A 23,385-nucleotide genomic window follows, 5' to 3' on the forward strand; every position below is an offset into this window, starting at 1 on the left:
GGATACCATCATCAATGGGTTCAGTAATTTTGTAAAAAAACTCTATCTGGGGCAATTATAATTAGTGTCAATATAATTAGTGATATTCCAGGCAATGGCCATTGTCTTTCTCTTCTTGCTAGTACTCTAGGCTAGAGGCCCAAACTTCAGCCAATGCTAAGGGCCATGAGTCTAGCTTTTCTCTCTCTTAATCTACTAAATGTCTTGGTACCTTGGTCCTGGAAATAATAGGTGGGAATTTCCTGGATTATGGTGATTGATTTCCTATTGTAATAATAATGAGTGCCAATAACCAATGTTTGATAGAAAGGAAGATAGAGAAGGTCTATGTTTGGTAAGTCTTTCTTCCAGCTCTCCCCTGGGGCTGAATATATACTGAGAGACTTTAAGGGGGTATCACCCCAAAACTGGGTGACCTGAATGGTCATGCTGCCCTACAGGAGTTGGGGGCAAGGCTTTCCTATAAGATGAGATATGTGGTACCCCAATCTGATTCTGAATAAGGATGGGGTTCACACAAACCTCCCCCCCAATCAGTTAAAATTCATAGCGGGTGGTCTGGCTTCAAAATGGAGGCAGCCTGTGCTTCCCCTCTCCCTTGTTGTCTCTCAGGCACTCTGGAATGCTATCTGACTGATGAATGGCTTTTATTATTCACAATTCAGGGATTGGGGAAAGGGGTGAAGGGCTGAGGGATTTTGGGGTGCCCTCTTCTCTATTTCTATGAGGTCTGTTACTTGGGTGGGAACCTTTGGGTTTCCCAGCCCTAAGCTTCTCCCCTTGCCCCTTCTCCTGTTTCTATTTATAGTTTTCCGTTTCTATCCTTTTCTGTAATTGTAAGTTTTGACTGAAAGGGGGTCTCTCAGCAAGGTTGGGTAATGGGAGAAGGAGACCAAGAGATCACTCCCAAAATGGAGTCCAAAAACTTAACTAACTTGATGGTTGAAGTCTTGATGGGAGAGATATGATGGAATGGCTTTGATCAGGGAATCAGGGTTTCGATTTCCAAAGAAAGATCCTCAGGAAGCCCTCAGGACTGGATCCGAGCTGGGATGTTCTCCTCCTCTCTCCTCCCAGTCCCGCACCCGAAGACCTCTCTTCTTCTCTCTCCTCTCCAGAGCATCTCCCAGAATCCTCTCTGGTCTCAACTGTGAGCAACTCCTTTTCTGGCTCCTTTTGTCCCATCCCCCTTGCATAAATCCCGTCCTTACACTATTAAGGATTTAGTAGAGTGATTGTATGGAAGATTTTGATGCTTTCCTCTTTTACTAGACCAAGTATCTCAGCAGTGCCCACCTAACTCCTGTGAACTGGATTAGGAATAAATTATCAATAATTCTTTTCATCTTTCATTCATCTTCTCTTTTGTTATTATCATTTGTCTTCAATTATCCTCTTTCCTTCCTAGTTACTTCTACCTATTCCCGTAATATAGAGAAAGGGACATAGGAAAGATAAATTAATTGCTTATTTGTATCATCTAATTATGAGACTGGGCTTTTAATTTCAGCTCCCGTCTTCTATTCTACCAGTAAATTCTCTTGGGTATAGAAGGCTTTTCCCTTTGTCAAGTTGAAAAATGCAGGTATCCTTGTGAGAGTTCCCACCTTGGGTTATTATCCATTAACACCTTCGTTATTAAAACTTATCAAAGAATTATTGGCAGCTTGAAAACAAGAAGACATATGGTTGACTTTGAGGGAAGGAGCAGGAAACCTAAGGGAGGAAAAACAGGCATTGAAATAGAGGCAACAGAGCATCAAAAATACACTTCACATTTTTGCTTAGATTCAGCTTTCCTATACTACTTGAAATCATTTTCTATAGATTACTAGTCATGTTCATGAAGTCTTAGGGCTAGATATGGACTTTGGGGATTTTCGACATCTATTTTAATTCATTGGACAATTAAGGACTTAGGTACAAAGAAGGAAAATGATTCAATTAAAGTCAGAGAATTAGTGACATAATCAGGATAAAAATAGAAATCTTGAGTCTAAGCCTTGTGTGATTTTTCTCCTTCCTATTCTTAAAAAACTAATTAATTAATTTGTTCATTATATTAAAATACCAAGATAACTCCCCCCATTAGAGAAGGCTTCATTTGATAATATCTATCTATATCTATCTATCTATCTATCTATCTATCTATCTATCTATCTATCTATCTATCTATCTATCTATCTATCTCTTGTTTCTATTTATCAGTTCTTTCTTTGGAGGTGCACATATACAAGTCATTCTTCAACAATATTTCTGTTGCTGTATATAAAGTTGTCTCTCTAAGGTACCATTTTAACCATCAAACTGTCAGTATCATTGGTTGCTTTTCTTTGGGCTCAAGCCACAAATGAAAGCTTAATTGTGTGTATGTATACCTGTATATCCATATTTCTCTATATGCATATATACACATGCATACAACCACATACACACGTGCATATATGTCATACTATCACATATATAATATGTAATATGTAATATATAAATATGTATAAGTAGTTATATGCATATGTGTATTTATTTATTGTATATAAAGTATATATTTGTATAAATGTATATATACAAATGAATATACCTGCATATGTATGTATTTATGTGTGTGTATATGTTCATCTGTAACTTAAAATCTTAGAAAGTTGCCTATGGCAATGTGACTTGTCCATGGATACTCCACTAGAGGCAGGACTTGAACTTGATCCTGGGGCTTAATGCCAGGACTGGCCTTTTAGACACTGTATTTAGACACTATAGTTCATTGCCTTAATATATATTCTGTATTTTTACTTAGGGTTAAAAACAACAACAAATGAATAGAACTTATTGTGTATTGTGTATTGTTTTCTTAGCTGAAATGAAAATGAAACAAGAAAATACGTGCCAATAAACTCCTAACTCCTAATAAAGCATTAGGAGTGAATTGACTAATATTATTATTACATGATTTTGCATGACATTATATAATTTTTCCCTCTTTGTCAGTAATTTAGCTTAATTCAATACAAGAACAATGTCTCTGAAACATCTAGTACAAAGGCCAGCTGTGAACCCAACTGTCATCTCGATACACAGTTGGAATCTCCTTTCTAAAAGGACATCATGTTGTCACAGGCTTAGATTCTTGTGACAAAGGAACAGGGTAAATATTGCTAGATATTACCAAGAGGTATTCTTTCTATATAATTCATCAAGGAAGGTAATTTTGCATCCTAGCCTATACTAGCTCAAGCAATTTGTTATAACATTGTATTATAGCTATTTTTTTGGTGTGATTTTAAACAAGAGGATAACATGCTTTCCGATATTTATTTGTTATTTTTAAAATGATTTTCAGTTAGAAGCATCTGTCAGGAAACCACAAATAAACACATGAGAGGTCAGAAAAGGAAAATATAGCTACATTTTAGTATTTTTATATGTCCCAAACCATTGAAAAAATATTTCTTGTTTTGCCAAACATATTTCCCTTAATTTCTAAACTCATATGAACTTTAAAGGGAAATGTGATCCATATGGCCCCAACCCATTCACTCTCAGATCATTAAAATGTTTGGTGGGATTTCAGTAGTATCCAGGACACATTTTCCATCTTTTTAATAAACCCTTAAAGGAAATTTTTGGGAAAATATTTGCTAAAAACAGGATGTCGAATTTGGCCAAAAATAAAAAAAAGCAAGCAAACATGAATGTGCCCCAGGAAAGTTAAACAGAGTTCCCAGTATAATTGCACACATGATTTTTGATTTGCTGCAAACTTGACAAAACTTAATCTTTTGCTCCTAACTGAAAACATGATGTATATTTATTTATACCTGCCCAGGCTGCATGTCCTCTTTTTGCAACTTTTTTTCCTAAAAAAAAGTCCCCCTTAAGGTTCATTTTAAGCTGATTTTATTGATATAAAAAAAAGGGCTGAGGGGAGGGTTAAAAAATACTTGTCCCAAAGCCTGCTAGGACTGTACCATATATGCCCAGAGCCCAAGACAGTAGAATGTAAGCAGGGACTCTATTTCTTCTTTGGATCTCCAGTATCCAGTCCATTGTCTTGTAGATAGTAGTCACTTGATAAATGCTTGTTGGGTTGGATTTCTGGGTAGCAAGTTTATAGTCAGTGGAACATAGAGAAGAGAGTGTGCTAGACTGGGAATCAGGAAGACCTGGATTCAAATTCTGCCTCTGAAACAAGGTATGTTATGATAGGCAAGTCTTAAACTCTGATGCTATTTCTCATTGGCAAAATGGAGATGATAATTAACTGTAGAACCTTTTGAATGGAGTTTTTTTGGAGCTGAAATTAGTAAATATCTGTAAAGCAGTTTGCAAAATTTAAAGTACTATGTATCCATCTGGTGGTAGAATAGGACATGAGCAAAATTTTCCTTACTGATTCTGGTCAACAATGCTCAGTACTTGGGTACTATGGAGATGATTAACTCCCCGGTTTTTTCTGGCCATGTGGAGGTTCAGCACTAAGAGGACTTGGCATGTTGATGAAGGAAACACTGATGACTCCCTCTATCTTCCCCTCTTCCCAAGATAAGCTGGTGGGGGTGGGAAGGGGGTGAATGCTCTATCAATTAAAAATGAAAGGCAGTTTCTGGCGATTTCTTTCTTCGATTCTCCTTTATGGTGAGTAACTCTCTTTCACTATGTTGCCTGTGGCGGGGAGTGGAGACCCTTTATCTCCAACCTAGCTTCTGGTAGACTACTGGCCAAGTTGCAACTAGAGCTCTGATTCAATTAGGTGAGTTTGTGTTTCCTTTCTTGAGTAGGAGACCAAATGTGGATCATAAAAAAAGACATATTCAGGCTAAGAGGCAACTTGGTTAAGTTAAAGATTTTGGAGATTCTGAGTTAATTGGATAAGACTCCAAGGAAATTTTCCTTATTAAAGATGACTGACAAGAGAAGGAGCCAAAGCCCTTGCCTTGGATGCTCAGCAGATCTGGGCTTTGAGAGAAGGGAAACTGTTGAGTCAAGATGAAATTTAGAAGTACTTATCCAGTGTTCCCTGCAAACTTCTTTACATTCTCAAAAAGTTCAAATATTGACTATTGGCAAAGAATGACAGTAGTTACAAGTTGTTACTAAATCCTATTTTAAGTTTTTCTTTTTCTTTTTTAAACTCTTACCTTTTTTCTTGGAATCAACACTAAGCATTGGTTCCAAGGCAGTAGAGTGGTAAAGGCTAGACAATTGATGTTAAGTGCCTTGTTCAGTATCACAAAGATAGAAAGTATCTGATGTTAAATTTGAACCCAGGATCTGCTTTTTTCTAATCCTGGCTTTCAATCTACTGAGCCACCTAGCTGTTCTCATCAATGTTCTTATCTTTTAAAAATGATTACTTTTATTTTTATTTATTTTAAAGTTTATTTATTAGAATATTTTTCTATGTTTTTGGAATTAATTTTCTTTCCTTCCCTGCTTTCAGAGCCGACAAACAATTCCACTGGGTTGTATAAATGCTGTCAATTGATACCTATTTCTATATTATTTGTTTTTGCTATACAGCGATTTTTTTTGAAGCTTAGACTCCAAATCACATATCCATATGTACATGTTATAAGTGATATCATGTGTTTTGCTTTTGCATTTGTATTCCCACAGTTATTTCTCTCAATGTGGATAGCATTCTTTTATATAAGCCCTTCAGGAATGTCTGGCTTGTTGCATTGTTACTAGTAGTAGCAAGGTCTATTACATTGGATTTTCCCACAGTGTTTTACTTTATGCGTACAGGGTTCTTCTGGTTCTGCTCATTTCACTCTGCATCAGTTCATTGAGGTTCTCCCAGTTCATCATATTGATGATCCTCCATATCATCAATCCTTATAGCAACCAATGTGCTCTTGTAAGTATTTTCTGTTCAGCTTTCTTTTGCATGTAGTATATATATGTTTATATCTATCTATCTATCTATCTATCTATCTATCTATCTATCTATCTATCTATCTATCTATCTATCTATCTATCTATCTATCTCTGTGTGTGTGTGTGTGCTGAATGTGGTAGAACTAACTAGGGTTCATATTTTTAGAGCCATTTTTAGAGATATCAGAAAGTACACAAGGGTGAAATCAAATGACAACCAAAAGTAGACCAAGTTCATCAGAAAAGTTACACTAGAGAAATCTCATACTGAAGACAAGTCACAGACAATCTAAACCTTGAAACTGGATATTCATGGGGAGGAAATCAAAACTTGGGGAAACTGGTGAAATATATAATATATGGGAAACATTTATCCAAAGAACATACTTAGAATGCTCATGGGAAATTGTGACCTCAAGCATGTCTATGATGAACACTTTAATCATTTATAAATTTCCCTTTAAATAGCCAAATATAAATATCTTTATATTGTAGAGATAGCTAGGTGGTACAGTGGATAGAGTACCAAACCTGAAGTCAGGAAGATCTGAGTTTAAATCTAGTCTCAGATACTTACTAGCTCTGTGACCCTGGGTAAGTCACTTAGCCCCTATTTACCTCAGTTCCTTATCTGTAAAATGGGGACACAGAAGAGGAGGAAATGCAAACCACTCCGGTATATTTGCCAAGAAAACTCCATAGATAATAGTTCATGGGATCACAAAGTGCTGGACACTAAGCAACAACACTTTATATTGTGCATTAAATGTTTTTCTTCCCTCCTCTTTGGGAATACCCTAGACAAAAGACAAAATCCCAAGACAAGGGAAGGGGTGTAATTGAACAGAATTTTAGTGTGAGGAAAGGAGCTTAATTCCTCTCCTTAGAGACAAGTTTCATTTGAATCCAGATTAACTGTGTGCATTGATTGGTACAGGATAGAAGGGGGCCCATTTGGGAGAAGACTCCAGTAATCCTGAGTTATAATTATTTAATATAATTATTAATAGTTATAATTATTTAATATAAATAGTTATAATTATTTAATAGTTATAATTATTTAATATAAATATCAATGATTATTTGTGGAAGAGTTTTATAGCACTTTATTTGATACTTATCAATCTAGAAACTCAACATAAGTTTCCCTCTCACTCCATCATCCCTTGATCTTTGGAATGATATGATTCCAAAGTCATACTGCTGCTCCTCTGTCAAGAGCTAACAGGAAATATTTTTTATATTTCTAGGACTTTGACTTCTATCATCTCTATGGGGATTGATTGAATTCACTACTTCTGAAGTTTAAAAAAAATTATCTCTTTTTGCCATTACTTAGTATAGGTTTGAATCCCCTGATGATCTCCTTCCTCTTTCTGACGTTAAAAAAGCCTACTCTATTTCTGAAGTGGAAAGCAACATGGGCAGCCCTACTCCCCTTCTCCTGCCTCCAGATTTATTTTTATAAAGTCTTCATTGTCAAGCTGACATTGCACCTACCTACCTACCATGAACAATGACTCTTTGCTGAGAGCCTCCTACATGCTTCTATCCTTCAATTTATCTAATATTCCAGAAAGACAAATATCCAAATTCTTGATGGTCTGATATCCCTCCTTAGCATTCATTGTAACAAACTACCCCAAGTTCTGCCAGAAAAGCTTATATTCATCCTTGCTAGTATTTCCCAGATGGGGCTCCTTGGCTTCGTATCAGTTCACCGGCCCATAGATAAGCTGGATAAATTCTAAATGCTGCCATCAGCCTCTCGAGGGGCACAGACTGAGATGAGTTTCTAACCCCCAAGGTACATACTTGAAGCCAGCTTTTCATTCATTTTGGAAAAATCCATAGAGTTGGCAATTGCAGATGGAGCATTTAACATGCTGGAACTCAATCACATCTAGGATCAGCTTCATCTGATTTTTTCCTTTTCTTTCTTTCTTTCTTTCTTTCTTTCTTTCTTTCTTTCTTTCTTTCTTTCTTTCTTTCTTTCTTTCTTTTTTTTTTGTTCATCTGCTGGGCTCCTTGCTGCCTTTTTCATTCTATGACTATCCTATCTGTTTGAGCATTACTGAGAGCAGAAAGAGGTAAGGCCTTGATTTTAAATTGTTCACTCCCTCCTCACCATTGCCCCACCTACACCTATTGAAATGAGTTTGGTGGTGAAGTTTTTCCTATCAAGGAGCATCTGTTGAGTCAGGAAAAGAGAAGCAAAGCTAAGATGAATGAATGAATTCATGACTTTCATTGGAAGTGAAATGATTTGGTAATCATGTTGTCAGGTTATGGTAACTGTATTTTTTTTTCATTTCACCATATAAGATATTTTCTGCTTTACAATATGAGCAAATAGAACAAAACAAAAACAACAAAAAAGAAACAACAAACTCCAATGGCCGTTCTTTTGACATGGTCCATTAGAAACTTTAGTTTCTTTGGTATAATTTTACTATACTAACTTTTGTTTGACTATTTATATTAAATGCATTTCTAGAATATCACTATGGAATTGAGTTGCATCAACCAGGAGTCCCTACATGGTAGTGATTAATGGTGCTTACTGCTTTCTACTTACCAAAAAGAATCTCATATGGACTTTCTTGATTCCTCATTCACCTTGGTTATTGGTACTCCCCATGAAGTGATATTTTCATTTTGTATTTACATATTTGTGTACATATTTTCTTCCCTCTATCTTTAATAGATGAAATTCCCTGAGAGCAGAGACTGTCTCACTTTCTATTTTTTGTTATCGCCCCAGAACCTAGAATGGTTAGCTAGGTGGTACAATGGATAAAGTGACCAGCTTGAAGCCAAGAAAGTTCATCTTTGTGAATTCAAGTCTGGCCTCAAACATTTACTAGTTGTACAATCCTGGGCAAGCCACTTAACCTTGTTTGCCTCCATTCCTTATCTGTAAAATGTTAAGTCATTCTAGTGTTTTTGCCAAGAAAACCCCAAATAGAATCACGAAGAGTTGCCTATAACTAAAACGACTGACCACCACCACCAATAACAAAGCACTTAGAATGCTTTTGTTTTCATCTTGATTTTTCATCTGCAAAATGGGGATAGAATCCTCCCTACTTTTGGGAGGATCAGAGGAGATGATACAGATACACTTTTTTAAAATATAAAATGTGAAGTATTAGAGTAGAGGAAGAAAATGTTATTCTTTTAATGCTAGTTTTCATTAGACAAAGCTTTGAACTTACAGAATTTGTATAGTGGGAAATGAATTATTTTTATATACAGTGATCCCTCACCTATCACTGGAGTTATATTCCAGAGACCCCTGTGAAAGGTGAAAATCTGGGAAATAGTGACATTATATTTATTTTGTTATTTATATATATACATATATATATATATATTTAAGGCTTTATAAACCCTTTCCACTCTCCTATAATCCCTTTTCACACTCTTATTAACCTACAGTCACTGAGCCAATCAACACCCAGGATACAGAATGCAGCGCTGTGGTTGATCACCTTTCAGCTATCAACCAAAAGTGTGACTCAATAAGTGTAACTGCAGTATACAAACAATTATATATATATATATACACATATATATATGTATATATATGTACATATATATATAAACCCGCGGTACAGTGAAGCCTTGATAAGTGAACCTTGATTTAGTGAGGGATGACTGTAATCCAAAAAACTAATTTTTTTGACAGAAATGCATAATTTTAAATGGTAACACTACCTTGCAAAGTGTGGTATTATAGCTAAACTGTTAGACAATGACATCAAAGGAGGTGTAGTAATTTCATTGAAGTAGGATACTAAGAAATTAAAAACTATTCTTATGATCTAGAATAGTTGTTCTCAAAGTGTGGTCTGTGGATCCCTTCAGGATTCTTGACACTGCCTTGGGGAATCTGCAAGTCAAAAGTATTTTCATGATAATATTAAGATATTTTACCTTCTAATATGATAAATGCAGATGGATGCAACCCAATTAAACAAAAGCTCTTTGGAGAAGCCTCAATAATTTTTAAGTGTGTAAAGAGGCTGATCTAGAGAAGTGAGTTGGCCAATGACAGAAGGGAGATAGATTTGGGTGAGTGCCGCAAGGTGCTAGAAATTCTATAAAAGAATGAATTCAGAATGGTGTTGACAACCTCTACAGGCATAGTCCCTTGGTTGTACTGCGATGGTTAGAAGGTCAGGGTTTTGGCCACTATCTTAACCTTTTATATTCTGATATTTTCAATTTGTTCTGTTAATACATTTTTTTTCCTGGAGAGGAGGAAAGGGAATGGAAGTTTTCCAGGGTTTAATTGAGTCCAAGGGAAACAGATTTATTTGTTAGAAATCCATTTTTATAGTAAACTTTGCTGGAATGTCTTTTCAGTAAAAGGATGGCTACTTATACTTTCAAGATTGTTCCCTATGTTCTCTTATTTTTATGTAGCATGCTTTTGATAGCAACCATAGTTTCCCTTTGAGCCCTTTCAGAGATATTATGAGTGGAATTCAAGCAGAATATGTTTAGCTGGTTTAAATCAATGGATCCACTGGCCATGGAAGAGAACAGATGATGGAAACCATGCATGCATTCATTAAACATTTATTAAGAGCCGACTACATATGCACAAGGACACTATGCAAGAGGTACACTCGTCTACATCCAGTAGCTCCATGTCCTGTCCTGTTGTTCAAGGGAGAGCTATAACACTGGGAGTGCTTGGTCCTGAGCAGGCAATGATCAAGAAAGGGAGTGCTAGAGATCAGTGTATTTTGTTTGAAGATACACAGGAAGACTAGGACAAAAAGCACAGTTAATCAATTCTAAACAGGGAACTCTGAAGGTAAACCAAATAGGGAGTCATCTCCAGAGAGATTATTGTATGCACAGATGGTGTTTTAACCCCATGTTCCCTCCAACAGCATTTGAAGCCATCAACTCCAGATACCTGAAACCTAGACATGCTATTAGGTATAAGGTTTCCCCTAATTTTCCTTCAAAACATAATGTATAGGGGCAGATAGGTGACTCAGTGGATAAAGCACCAGGCCTAGAGATAGGAGGTGCTGAGTTCAAATCTGACCTCAGCCACCTAGCTGTGTGACCCTGGGCAAGTCACTTAAATCCAAATACCTGGCTCTTGCTGCTATTCTGCCTTGAAATCAATATTTAGTATTGATTTTAAGGTGAGTGTTTAAAAACAAACAACCCTCCTCCCATGATGTATAACTAAACTTTGGGTAAAGTTCCTAATCAGGGAGATGGGAAACAGGTGGCCAGAATCTACTCACACTGATTTTGATTTGGAAGATTTGTGCCATTTGAGGATATGGTAACCAAAAAAGAAATATAAATTTATTTACTAGATTTATAATCCAGAAGATGATGAGTTGAGAGACTTGGTTTATGGAACTATTGTGACTTTGGACAAGATACTTAGCTTCAATGAGTTTAGTTTTCTTATCTCTAAAATGAGAGGTTCAAACTAGATTCATTGATTCATTCATGAAGTTATTAATTGCCTACTGTGTGCAAGGCTGTGGAAACACAAATATCAAAGGAAATGATTCCTGAGATCCCTTCCAGCTTTAATAGACCATGGATTTCTTGCTCCTTGAAAGCAAGGTCAGTTTAACTTTTGTCTTTGTCTAGAATATAGTAGGTGCTTAATAAATATTTATTGGTTTTATTTATGGAGTTTATTTCTATTTAGATTTCCCTGCATACAACTTTATAAGACAAACTCCTCCTCCTTCCCCCAAGATTTTATTAAACGATTACTATATGTCAAGCATTGTGCTAGGGCCTGAGGGTTACAAATACAAAGAATAAAATATCATTAGAATCAAGAACACGGAATATTGGAGCTGTCAGGGACTTTAAAATGATAAGCCAAACTTTTTATAGTCAAAAAGAAATATTCCCCAAAATTAAGGTTAACTTAAATGTAGGGTAATTAGGGCATTTGAACATAGAACTTAGTGGCTACCCTGGAAGGGTAGCAGAACAAGAGGAACATTCCAAAAGAAGGGATGGGGTGATATCAAGAGGAAAGCCTGCTCTCCAACTCCTCTAACTACTGAGAGTAGCATGGGAAGATTCTGAAATATAAAATGAATGTTTCAATAAGCTGAATTTTCATAGAGCATATTTCAGGAGTATTTGTACTCTAGATAACTTCTACTTCATTGTATGGGGGATTCTAAGTTGTGCTTTAAAAATAATATTATTAGTAAGTCTTCTATAATTAACTGTAGGCAATTATTAATTTTCTATTTGCCAAGGATTATGACAAGGTTGGGAATACAAACAAAACCAGAGGAACAGTTTCCACTGCCATGGAGTTTATATTCTATTGGGAGAAGATGCACAAAAGAAGGAGGGAGGGGAAGTGGAGGAAGAAATAAAGGTCCCTGCCATGGATAGACATTAAAAAGTCCAGGAGAGTCAGGAATACAGTGTAGAGTGGAAGGAAGACAAAGCTGGCTTCAGCTTCCCCCTTCAAATGGAGATTATGGGAACCAGGTAATCAGAGAGAGATGTCACAAGGGCAGAGAGTATGCCCAATTCAGGAAGTCTAGAGGTGGACTGATCTTTTATGGTGAAGAGGTTTCTGGGGCATTATAGAGAAAATCTGGGAGAGATAAGAGTGCAGCCTCAGTTTTTTAATTTTCCCAACTAAGAAGTGGATAAGTAGGAGGTTGATGGCATCAAACTCAGTATTGTATTATGAGCAATAAAAATTTTGTAAGGAAAATTGCATTTAGACAACTAATTGAAACTCTTAAGTTGCAGAATTGCTGCCAACCTGGATTGATGGAGGGAGTTTCCTCACTGAGAGTTCCTTACACCAATGAATACTTAGATGCAATTAAAAAGATAATGAATTTATTTTGGTTCAATGGGAAATATTTTTAGCCCTGTAAGTTATAAATGCTATAACAGCCCTGTGTTCAGTCACTCCAGATCTGATACATGCTGACAATTGTGTTCTTGAAACACGCACCAAAGAAAACAGGCAGATAATTTATGAATTGCCTTTGTAGTGTCAGTAGTTCATCAGGACACACTTATGATAAGCCTGAGAAGGACTGGGAACAATAAGAGTACCTACTCCCCCTCTCAAACGCCAGTGGCACCACCATTCTCCCAGTCACCTAGGAATGAAAACTTACATTGATGTTTTGATTCATTCCCTTCCTTCATCTTCCATAGGTAGTCAGCCTACCAGATGTAGTTAGCTCATCCTTTGGAATGCCTCTCACATACATTCTTTCCACTCTGGTTCTATTGCTACAACCCCCAATTTAAACCCTCATCACCCTCACATCAAGGCTATTTTAACAGCCTCACAGCTAGTCTCCCAGATTCCATTCTTTCCCTCTCTAATCCATCTTGCACACAGATGTCAGACTAACCTTCCTTAAACATTGCTTTCATCATGTCATTTTTCTGATTAAAAGCTTTTAATGGGTCACTCTTTTCTATCTCATCAAGGCCAAATTCTTTTGTCTGTCTCTCATAATCCTTGATAATCAGGCCCTATTCAGCCTATCTTGTCATATTTTTTTGGAATACATCTTTGCCTATATCATCTTGGCTATCACATTATTCTTTTCATTGTATGTGTGGAGAGTAGGGTGATTTTGTTCCTGGTAAGAAGTATGGCAAAAGTCGATAGTTACACTAGTTCCTTCTGGCCTTTTTCAGTTTTGTTCCTAACTTGATTTGTGTGGCTAAAGGGGGCTTATGGAGTTTGAAAGGAACATATACTTTTAGCACAGCTCTACTGAGTCTTTGTAGTTTTGTTAAGTGGACCATCTAGGATGATTGGAAAGGACCCAGGTTCCCAATACAGGGGTATGTTGGATTTAAAAGGAATTTTCACATGATAAGTCAAATAATAATTTAGATGGAAAGTTCTGAAACAGCATCAGGGAAAAAGCAGTTCAAAATATAAATTAAAAAATGTTTAGCTGGCTAGGTACAGATGTTTGGGGTTTACATCACAAATTAGTGCTAAAGATAATCTTTGGGACAATCAGTAGACCCTAACCCTATGGGGAAGATTTCACAATACCATTGAAGATTAGCTGATGACAGCAGAAAACAGTTACATTGAAGAAACTACATTGTAGATACATATCTGCAGATTTTAATAAAGCAGCAGTTTAGCAAAAAAAATTGTATCATAACTCATCACTAAAAGATGGTAGTAGTAGTGACCAGGCAATAGCTCATGACCAAAGGAGAGCAGCTCAGCAGAAATGCCAAGAAGAATGAATATATAGAGAAGAGCAATGATGTTACCAGAGGAAATCTGAAAGTCTGTAACATCAAAGGTATGGATAGTCTTGACCATGCTTGTTTTCTATAAGTGTGCTTCTCTTCCATAGCTGGTATAGTTCCTGATTTTGTATATATGTACAAAAATCTTATTTATTTTGCTACTCAGTTTGCTTTGAACCACCCACCACATGTGCTTAGCTTAATAAAGGCAAACTCATCAATGTGGGCTTATGAGCTACGATTTTGTGCCTACTATGAGGTAGGTAGCACAAGTAAGATGATCTCCATTTACAGATGAAGAAACAGGCTCAGTAGGGTTGTGATTAGGGTTCTACAACTATTATTAGTTCCACTAATTAATAATTCTACAATTATTAAGTGCATATTATGTACTGAACATTGAGCTTAGTGATAGGATACAAATACAAAGACAGAATACCTAATCTCTTGGTGAGGTATGCAGAGTGAGAGGGGTGGGAAAAAAGGAATGATAAATGGATTTTTAGACATAGCTAAGGTGAAAATTTACTTCTTTAGGATGAGCATTTTTATGATATATTTATAACAAATCACATATATATATATCATGTGTCACATTACATTGTTAGATATAAAATAAATGGTAACAAAAAAGAAAGTTACATTTTAACAGAGGGAGACACCATATAGAAGAGTTTTGATCAGGGAGAGGCATTTTTCTTTGGGAAATTACAGAGATGGTGTGTGAAACCATAGGAGAATTGATTCATAGACCATTTCCAGTAACAATGGAATTGTTGATTTAATTTCTATTTCCAGAGCAAGAAGATAGAAAGTTGAAAGTCAGGATGGGCCGGCTTTTATGCACACAGTGGTATGGTAGGTGGTATAAAGAAGTCTAGAGTGGAAGGGTAGATGAGAAGTGAAGTATGATTGGAAGCCTCTGGCTAGAATAGTATAGTATTTGAGGATAAAAAGGATATAGAGGTTCCTGTTGTTTTGAAATTATATTATTTGATGATACATTTAATTCCTGAATCCCTTAGATAAATGATTCCAGGTTCCCACTTGTAATCCTTCCAATGGCCACTGCAGCACTAATGTCTACTAATGTGCTATGGTGGCTATGAGATAACATGTAGATAGCAAAAATGTAGATAAGTAAAATAGGAAATAAGTAGATTAAAAAAACCAACAAAAGAAGGATTGGTGTTTGGAAGAACCTGGCTGATACAAATAAGTTGTCATTTGCCCATTGGTCTCTGCATTTTTTTCCTGATTCACAATAGATTTTCTGCCTTTCAATACCTGTATTGGTTTTCCCAACTGTCTCAGTTCCTTGGATTTTAGCATGTGACTGACTCTGGTTCTAAACCAATCAGACTTTTCAATTTCTGCTTGCTTTATTCTTAATTCATATTTTTTTTTGCTCCAGAGATGAGTAATTCCATCTATCCAGGAATTTGCCTAATCCTTGGCATTTATCAATTCTTTCTTGGTTGGATACAACAATGCTGTTCCCCAAATAGATTGACTCCCAACAAAGAAGAGGAAATCCACTTTGTCATATTAACCATGCTTTAAGGCATCCAACAGGGGGCTCCAGAGACCATGGAGCTGTGAATAGTAGTTTTAGACCCCTGATGACCTAGCCTATAAGGTGTCTTAGCAATGGTGAAGGCAGTATTTTTACTCAGAGGCCCTGGCCCTAGCAGATACCTGGGATTCCATAGTTTTTTTTCTCTAGTGTCCTAGTGTAAGTACTGAAAAAATTCTACCATTAGGGAAATCTGACTCAGAAAATTAGTCATTTGCCCATTGGTCCCTGCATTTTGTTTTCCCCATCCACTACAGACATCCTAGCTCTGAATGCCTGCTCCAGGTACTGGTTTTACCATTTGCCTCATAGTTTTTGAAACATGGCTGACCTACTGGTTCTAATGCAAGTATTGATATGCTTCCAACCCCAAGGGTAAGAATTATAGATTAAAAGCTAGAATGGACCTCAGAGGTCATCTTATCGAACTCCCTCATTTTATATATTTAAAAAAAACCCTTATTCCTAGGAATGCTTAATGACCTTCTCAAGGAGATATAGGCCATAAATGTAGGAAACAGGATTTGAATCCAAGTCTTTGGACTCTAGAGCTAATTATCTTTCCACTGAATTATTCTGATTCTTCTTAGAGTTGTCTATGGTGACCTTCCCATTGTCATACACAACAAGATAGGCAGTCTTCTGGGCTGCTTCATATTTCATTATTCTTTCTTTCTTTTGGTTTGGACCAATGATTTCATTTAGTATAGGGCCAGGAAACTCTCTTTACCAAGGCAGGTAAAGAATTGTTTCTATTTTTATTTTTTGACTCTTACCTTCCTTTTTAGAATCAATACTATGTATTGGTTCCAAGGCAGAAGAGCACTAAACGCTAGACAATGGAGGGTAAGTGCCAGGGTCACACAGATAGTAGGTATCTGAGACCAGATTTGAACCTAGGACCTCTCATCTCTAGTCTTGGCTCTCAATTCACTGAGCCACCTAGCTGCCTCTAAGAATGGTTTTTCAACTGAAAGTTTTAGAGAATTGCCTGGGGACATAGATAAAATGACTTGTCCTTAACTGTATAGGTATTATATGTCTGAGATGTGACTTGAACCCAGCTTTGATTCTTTCCTTGATAATATGCTCCCAATAGGAGAAGATCAAATGGGAAACATGGAGAGACTTTTCAAGGAGTCCTCATGAACAGAGTAGCAGATTTACCAGTAGGGATAAGGACCAAAATAAAATATACCAGCTTCACAGAGAATGCCTCTGGCTTGGGGGATCAAGTTTTGGAGGGCTTTGCTGTACCCATAAAGGATGAATTTGTAAGGTGGCTACTGACTTGCTTCTATTTATCTGAACATGTGTGTTTGTTAAATCTCACCTTCACTCTTAGCCAGACTTTTAACAGACCTTCTAGCAGTCCTGCTGAGAATCAGTTGTCTGATAGGGTATAGCTAGTAGAACTTTTGCATGTCTGACTCTTCAAGACCCCATGGATCATAGCTCTCTCTGGGGTTTTCTTGGAAAGGATATTAGAGTGATTTCCTATTTATTTCTCCAGTGTATCCTTTTGTCAGGAAATAAGAGATTAAAAGTTATTTGCTCAGGGTTCCACAGCTAGGAAGTATTGGAAACTGGATTTGAACTCACACCTTCTTGAGCCACAACTGCCCAGTGCAAAGCTAGTAGAGTTTAGAGAGGTAATTTGTCTGATTCATTTTTGGTGTTGAGGTGCAGAATTCCACTGAGGCATGTTACCACTGAGGGAGTATTCTGCTGCCCCTATATGTAAGGGGAAAGTAAGAATCTTCTCTTTTGACCCATTTCACTGTTGGATGCTTCTTACCTCCTGTTCCTGGATTAATTAATGCTGACTGGATCATTGGTAGAGTCTATCTAGAGCAGGGATGTCAAATAGAAATGAGGGGACACTGAGCCATTTGTATTCCTGTGACTTGAGAATTGACTTAGTTTTTTAAGTGTGATGTTATCTATGTTTTATTGTATTTTATTTTGTTAAATATTTCCTAATTATATTTTAATATGGTTTAGGCACACTGAGGAGTATTGCTACCTCATTTTTGACACCCTTGATCTAATATATTGCCCTCATTTGACTTGTTCAAAGTCATCCAGGGGACTTTTGAACCCAAGTTTTATGACTCTAGAACCAGCGCTCATTCCACTATAACATAGTACCACCTTCTTCTTTTTTTTTTTATACTACCATCTTCTAACTTGTCCTTTTATTCTTACCTGCTAGAAACTGCAAGCAAGAATTTTTTATGATGTTTAACATATTATCTTTTTGATTAGCCCTTATTTTCTAATTAAGAGATATGTTAGCTATTTGAACCAAAGCTGAATCTATTCTAACCCTGAGAGAAAAACATCAACAACAATATCAACAAATTATCATCAGCACCATAACCACTACTGCCAATAAGAACAATATTAATAACACTAACAGCCCCAATATCACCACTGCCACTACCACCACCAGCATCACTACCACTACCACTATCATTATACCCACAGCAATACCACCACCATTATCAGCAATGGTAACACTACTCCCACCACCATCATCACCAAAAGCATCAACGACAATAACATCATCAACAACAATAACAAACAATACCAATACCAACAACAGTAACATCATCAAACAACAATACCACCACCACCACCACCACCAATATCAACAACAAATAATAAAAATAACAACAAAACATTCATTGATCAAAATGAGAAGACAACATTGGGATTGTCCCTTTCAGACCAGAGAGGCTGCCCTTTCTCTAATAAGGCTGAACTACTCACAAAGGAGAAACCCTTTATAACTTGGAATGTCAATGCTTTGTGTCTTCAAATCCTAAAGAACTATGTGAATGTCAATTGTCATTTTATTTACTTGCTTCTTATCTCTTACTTCTTCCTGTTTTTTAAATTTCATTCCATATATTAGAATAGAATGTTAGAAGTAAAATATACCTTAGTCATTATTATAGATAGGAAGGTGAGGCCCACCTAAGTCAAGGTTGAATGACTTATTACAGACCTCATTTATCATTGTGGTGATGGTGGTTCAGTTGGGTATGACTCTTTGTGAACCCATTTAGACTTTTCTTGACAAAAATACTGGGAGAGTTTGCCATTTCCTTCTCCAGCTCATTTTATAGATGAAGAAACAGGGGCAAAGAGGGTTAAGTAACTTGCCCAGGGTCACACAGTGTCTGAGACCTGATTTGTCATCAGATCTTCCCGGCCCCAGACCTAATATTATAGTCAATGGGTCACCTAGCTGTTTAACACATCTCATAGTCTAGGTCTAAAAGGAATTCCAGGAAATTAAGGAGATTATTAATCTAGTACTCTTGCCTTCTAAATTCTTTTTTTTGCCACTATATGTTTATTACTTTTGTTCTCCACAGAAGTCTTCACACCAATTTTTGTTTAATAAAAATTATGCAGAACATGCCAGTGGAGGCTTTGACCTGATAGCTCACTAAACCTTGGCATGGGTAAAACATGCTTACTGGATTGGCTTCCACTAGTCAGTCCTCCTGTTACATATGAAAAATAGAACCACATTTTGAATAATGAATGTAGTCAACTTATAAACAAACTCTAGCTTTAAAATATTTTTTATATCTACCCCTTCCTATGTATTCCCAATGGAACCACCCTAGTAAAGGACTTGGTATAATATCCAGACAAGTCTTCCAACTTCCAATCCAATCTCCATCCTACTTCCAGATAATTCTTATACTAGTCATGGGATTCTGCCCCAAAATATTTAATAAACCAATTCACTATTGGTTATTGAATAAAGTTCAAACTCTTTTTACTATTATTCGAGATATTCCACACATCTAATAACATCCTACTCTTATTTCCTGTTATTTTTCCTTATGCATGCCATTTTTTTTTACCATGTCTTAGGACCCTCTTTTTTTCTATGCCTTTAATATATCTACTGGTCTCTATCTCTTGAATTTCTACATATTTTTAAAAGTCCAACTCAAATGCTTCCTCTTCCTGAATGAACTCTATTCCTGATTATTACCCCATCATTATAATGTACCCACAACTGTAAAACAGCTTAAGGCTCACAAAGATCTTTCTTCATAACAACCTGTTGAAGTAGATAGTATAAGCATTTAATACAGCCCCATTTTATCGATGAGGAAAATGAAGAACAGAGTTTAAATGACTTGCCATAGAATGTACAATTAAGAAGGGATAGAAGGAGGATTTGAACCTTTTTTCTGAATCTAGTCTCTGAGCTCTCGCCATCATATCACATCTCTTTTTGGCACTTTATATTGTTTTCCTTTAATGTACTTGTTATGTGATAAAGGTATCTATCAGCCAGTCAGTCAATAAGCATTTATTAAGCATCTACCATGTTCTAGTCACTCTGCTAAGCATGAGGGATTCAAAGAGTGTCCACAAGGATTCGTAGTCTAAGGTGGTGAGATTATATGCATCTGTGTTCTCTCTCCCTCCTTCCCTCCCTCCCCTCTCTCTCTCTCTCATTCTTCTATTAGATTATAAAATCAAAGAAGTGAAGGACTATGCCTCATCTAAATTTTGTTTCTCTCCTAGAACCTATCATAATACTTTGCATAGAATAGGTAGAGTAGTTTAATGAATGTTGAATTATATTGATTGTCAGTAATCTTGCTTTTTCTGTTCAGCAATGAATGAACAGATCCAGTGGACGTTCACTTTTGTATGGTGTTTCTAATTCTTTGATTTGTCTTGTTATTGGTGAAAGGCTGGATACATTTGTTATCATATACAACTTTTCTATTCTAAAAATTATATTTCATACCCTTCAGCAAATACAATGAACCAAACAGTAATATAAATGCCAATCATTTGTTTTTTTCTGAATGTCATATGCCATGAAGGTTCCAGATATATCAGGGGATCAAAAATTATATTATCTAGGGGCAGTTAGATGGTTCAGTGGAAAGAGAGCCAAGCCCTGAAATGGGAAGTCCTGAGTTCAAATCCAATCTCCTCCTTAGCTGTGTGATCCAGGGCAAGTCACTTAGCCCTTACTGCTTTTCTGCCTTGTAACTGATACTTAGTATTGATTCTAAGAAAGAAGGTAAAGGTTTAAAAATTATTATTATATTATTTAGAACACTATCTTTTGGTTCAGAAAAATGTATTCAGATCAACAAATATTTATTATGACAAAGAGAGATTTAGTTTGTGCAATACAGAGAAATGCACTATACTCAAATATAGGAAATTTGATCCTGAGACCACTGTTTTAGATTGCATTGATATGATCCTCTATAATCAGAATAAAGCAGGTTCATCTGGTATTATAACCAATTATTTGGATAATCTAGTGGTACAAAAGTAATTAACAACTAATACTGGTAATAATAGTACTTTAAGGTATTCAAAGAATTTAGCATGTTTTCCCTACCTTTTAGTCTTATAAAAACTGTGTGAGACAGATATTAGAGATATTGTGCCTTCTTTTTAAAGATCAAGAAACTGAGGCTCAGAGAAGCTGGCCATGGTCACACAGTAAATTTCAAAAGTGGAATTCAAATTTGGGTCTCCCTAACTCTACCTCTAGCACTTGCTCTGCAACATCATCTTTTAGATGGTCAATACAGGGATCCATTCTCTTTTCAGCATAAAATTACTTTTCTGTATTAGCTATGTATGCCTTCTGATTTTACCTTACAGTTTTGCTTTGTCCCATAAGAGTACGGGATGATATAGGTGCTGAACTGGGAGACAGATAACCTGGATATGAACACTGACTATGTTACTATTCAGCTAGCTCTTATTAGGTCAAGCCATTTTATCTCATCATTGAACTTCTAATCTAAAAAAGGAAAGGAATGCTCCTTGATAATAGGGACTGTTCTTTATTTTTGACTTGTTGGCCTTTCTTTGCATCATCAGCACTTAGCACAGTGCCTAGCACATATTAGGTGCTTAATAAATGCATGTTGACTTGTTGACCTCACTGGATTATCTCTTAAATTGCAGCCAATTCTAATATCTTATTATTGATTCTGTGTAGATCAGATTATATATTTGCTTGTTCACACCTTAGAGTCAATTGTCCTTCACCAAATTCTGACCTTGATTTTAGATTGATACCACCTTTACTGGCTTTTCTTTTGGGTTCAGGCATTTCCTGATATGATTTATATAAAATGAAGGTTAAGACAAAGAATGAAGGGGACAACAAGTCATCATAAATTTTGAGCACAGACAGGAGCTGTTGCACATTTCTTTGTGCTATGTGACTATGGCTGTCCTAGAATAAGATGTTCATCCTTCCTTCTGGAACCAGACAATTTTAACTTCACTGCCAAACTCAGTTGAAATGTATTCAATGCCCTCAGAATCCTCCACTTGTAATTCAAGCATCGTACAGTCATCCAGTGGGCCTGTCAACAAGACATGGAGAAAAACAGCTTAAAGTTGTGGATTGGCTCTTATTTAATCCCCAAACAATCTTCTCAAGATGCAAACAAATATTGCTTTCAGAAGCAACACACAAACAACAAGGTTCAATGCTGATTTGCTTGGCTCCTGTGTGTTAACTCCTCCAGACTGCTTGAAATAAAACATTTTAAGAACATTGGGGCTGTGAAAAAATTGTCAAGTGTATCTGACTAAGAACATAGATTTTATTTCCTTGCAATAGTTTCTTAGGTCGCCTTCAATATTTTTGGAAACAATGACTATAACAATGCACCTTCTCAAATTAAAATAAAAACAAATGTGGATTTAGTACATGCAAGCATTATTCTAGATTCTTTGGGAGACAAATGAAAGATAACAATTTTAGTCCTCAAGGTAGCTTACAATTTGGGGAAGGGTCGTGGCATATTACAAATGAGTATATTTTCATCTAGGGCAAGTAACAGAAGTTGGGGAGAATTAAGGATTCATTGGAGGAGAGGGAGAGCAATTTCCAAATGGGGCAAGGGATGTCATTGCTAGGAGGAAGCAGGGAAACCAGCAACATTTTGAGTTTTCTATCTTGCTAAAAGTAAATGTGCCAAGGGATAGAAACTACCTAGGGTGAGGCTGTATAGAGTAGGAAGGACACTGGTGATAAAACTGCAGCAACTGATGCCACAGGGAGCTGGGGCAGAAGCACCTCTAAGGAATGTATTCAGCACCTTGTAAGTGTCTTGATTTGGGACAGTCTCAGATACCCTAATCTAGTTACACTTTGGTAATTATTATAAAGATTGAAAAAGGATGAAATAAAGAACATTTCCAGATAAATAGTTCTAAGAAAATTTGGGGAAGGAATGATCATTTTAGCTATTTCAAGGTGGAGATCTAGGAAATTTTCATGGAATAGGCAAAACCCACATTTAACCTTGAAGGAAGAGAAGGACTTCAGTGAGTGTAGATGTAGAGGGATTACATTCTGGCACTGGCGCCATTTTGTCCAAATACTTGGTGGTAGGGGTATGTATTTTCCTCTCCTTCCCAACCCAGCAACATGATGCTTAGGGCCCTGCAAGATTGTGTGGAAGGTGGGAAAATATTCTTTCCCTCTTTTAAACTTCCCAAATGCTCTTTTCAAGCTTTTCAAATTTCTCTCATTTTCTCTCTTTCTCCATCCTCTCCCTCTTTCCCTTCCTCCCTGTTCCCTTCTCTCTCTCTCTCTCTCTCTCTCTCTCTCTCTCTCTCTCTCTCTC

The sequence above is a fragment of the Gracilinanus agilis genome, chromosome 3 (assembly GCF_016433145.1).
Source record: "Gracilinanus agilis isolate LMUSP501 chromosome 3, AgileGrace, whole genome shotgun sequence".
Classification (NCBI taxonomy): Eukaryota; Metazoa; Chordata; class Mammalia; order Didelphimorphia; family Didelphidae; genus Gracilinanus; species Gracilinanus agilis.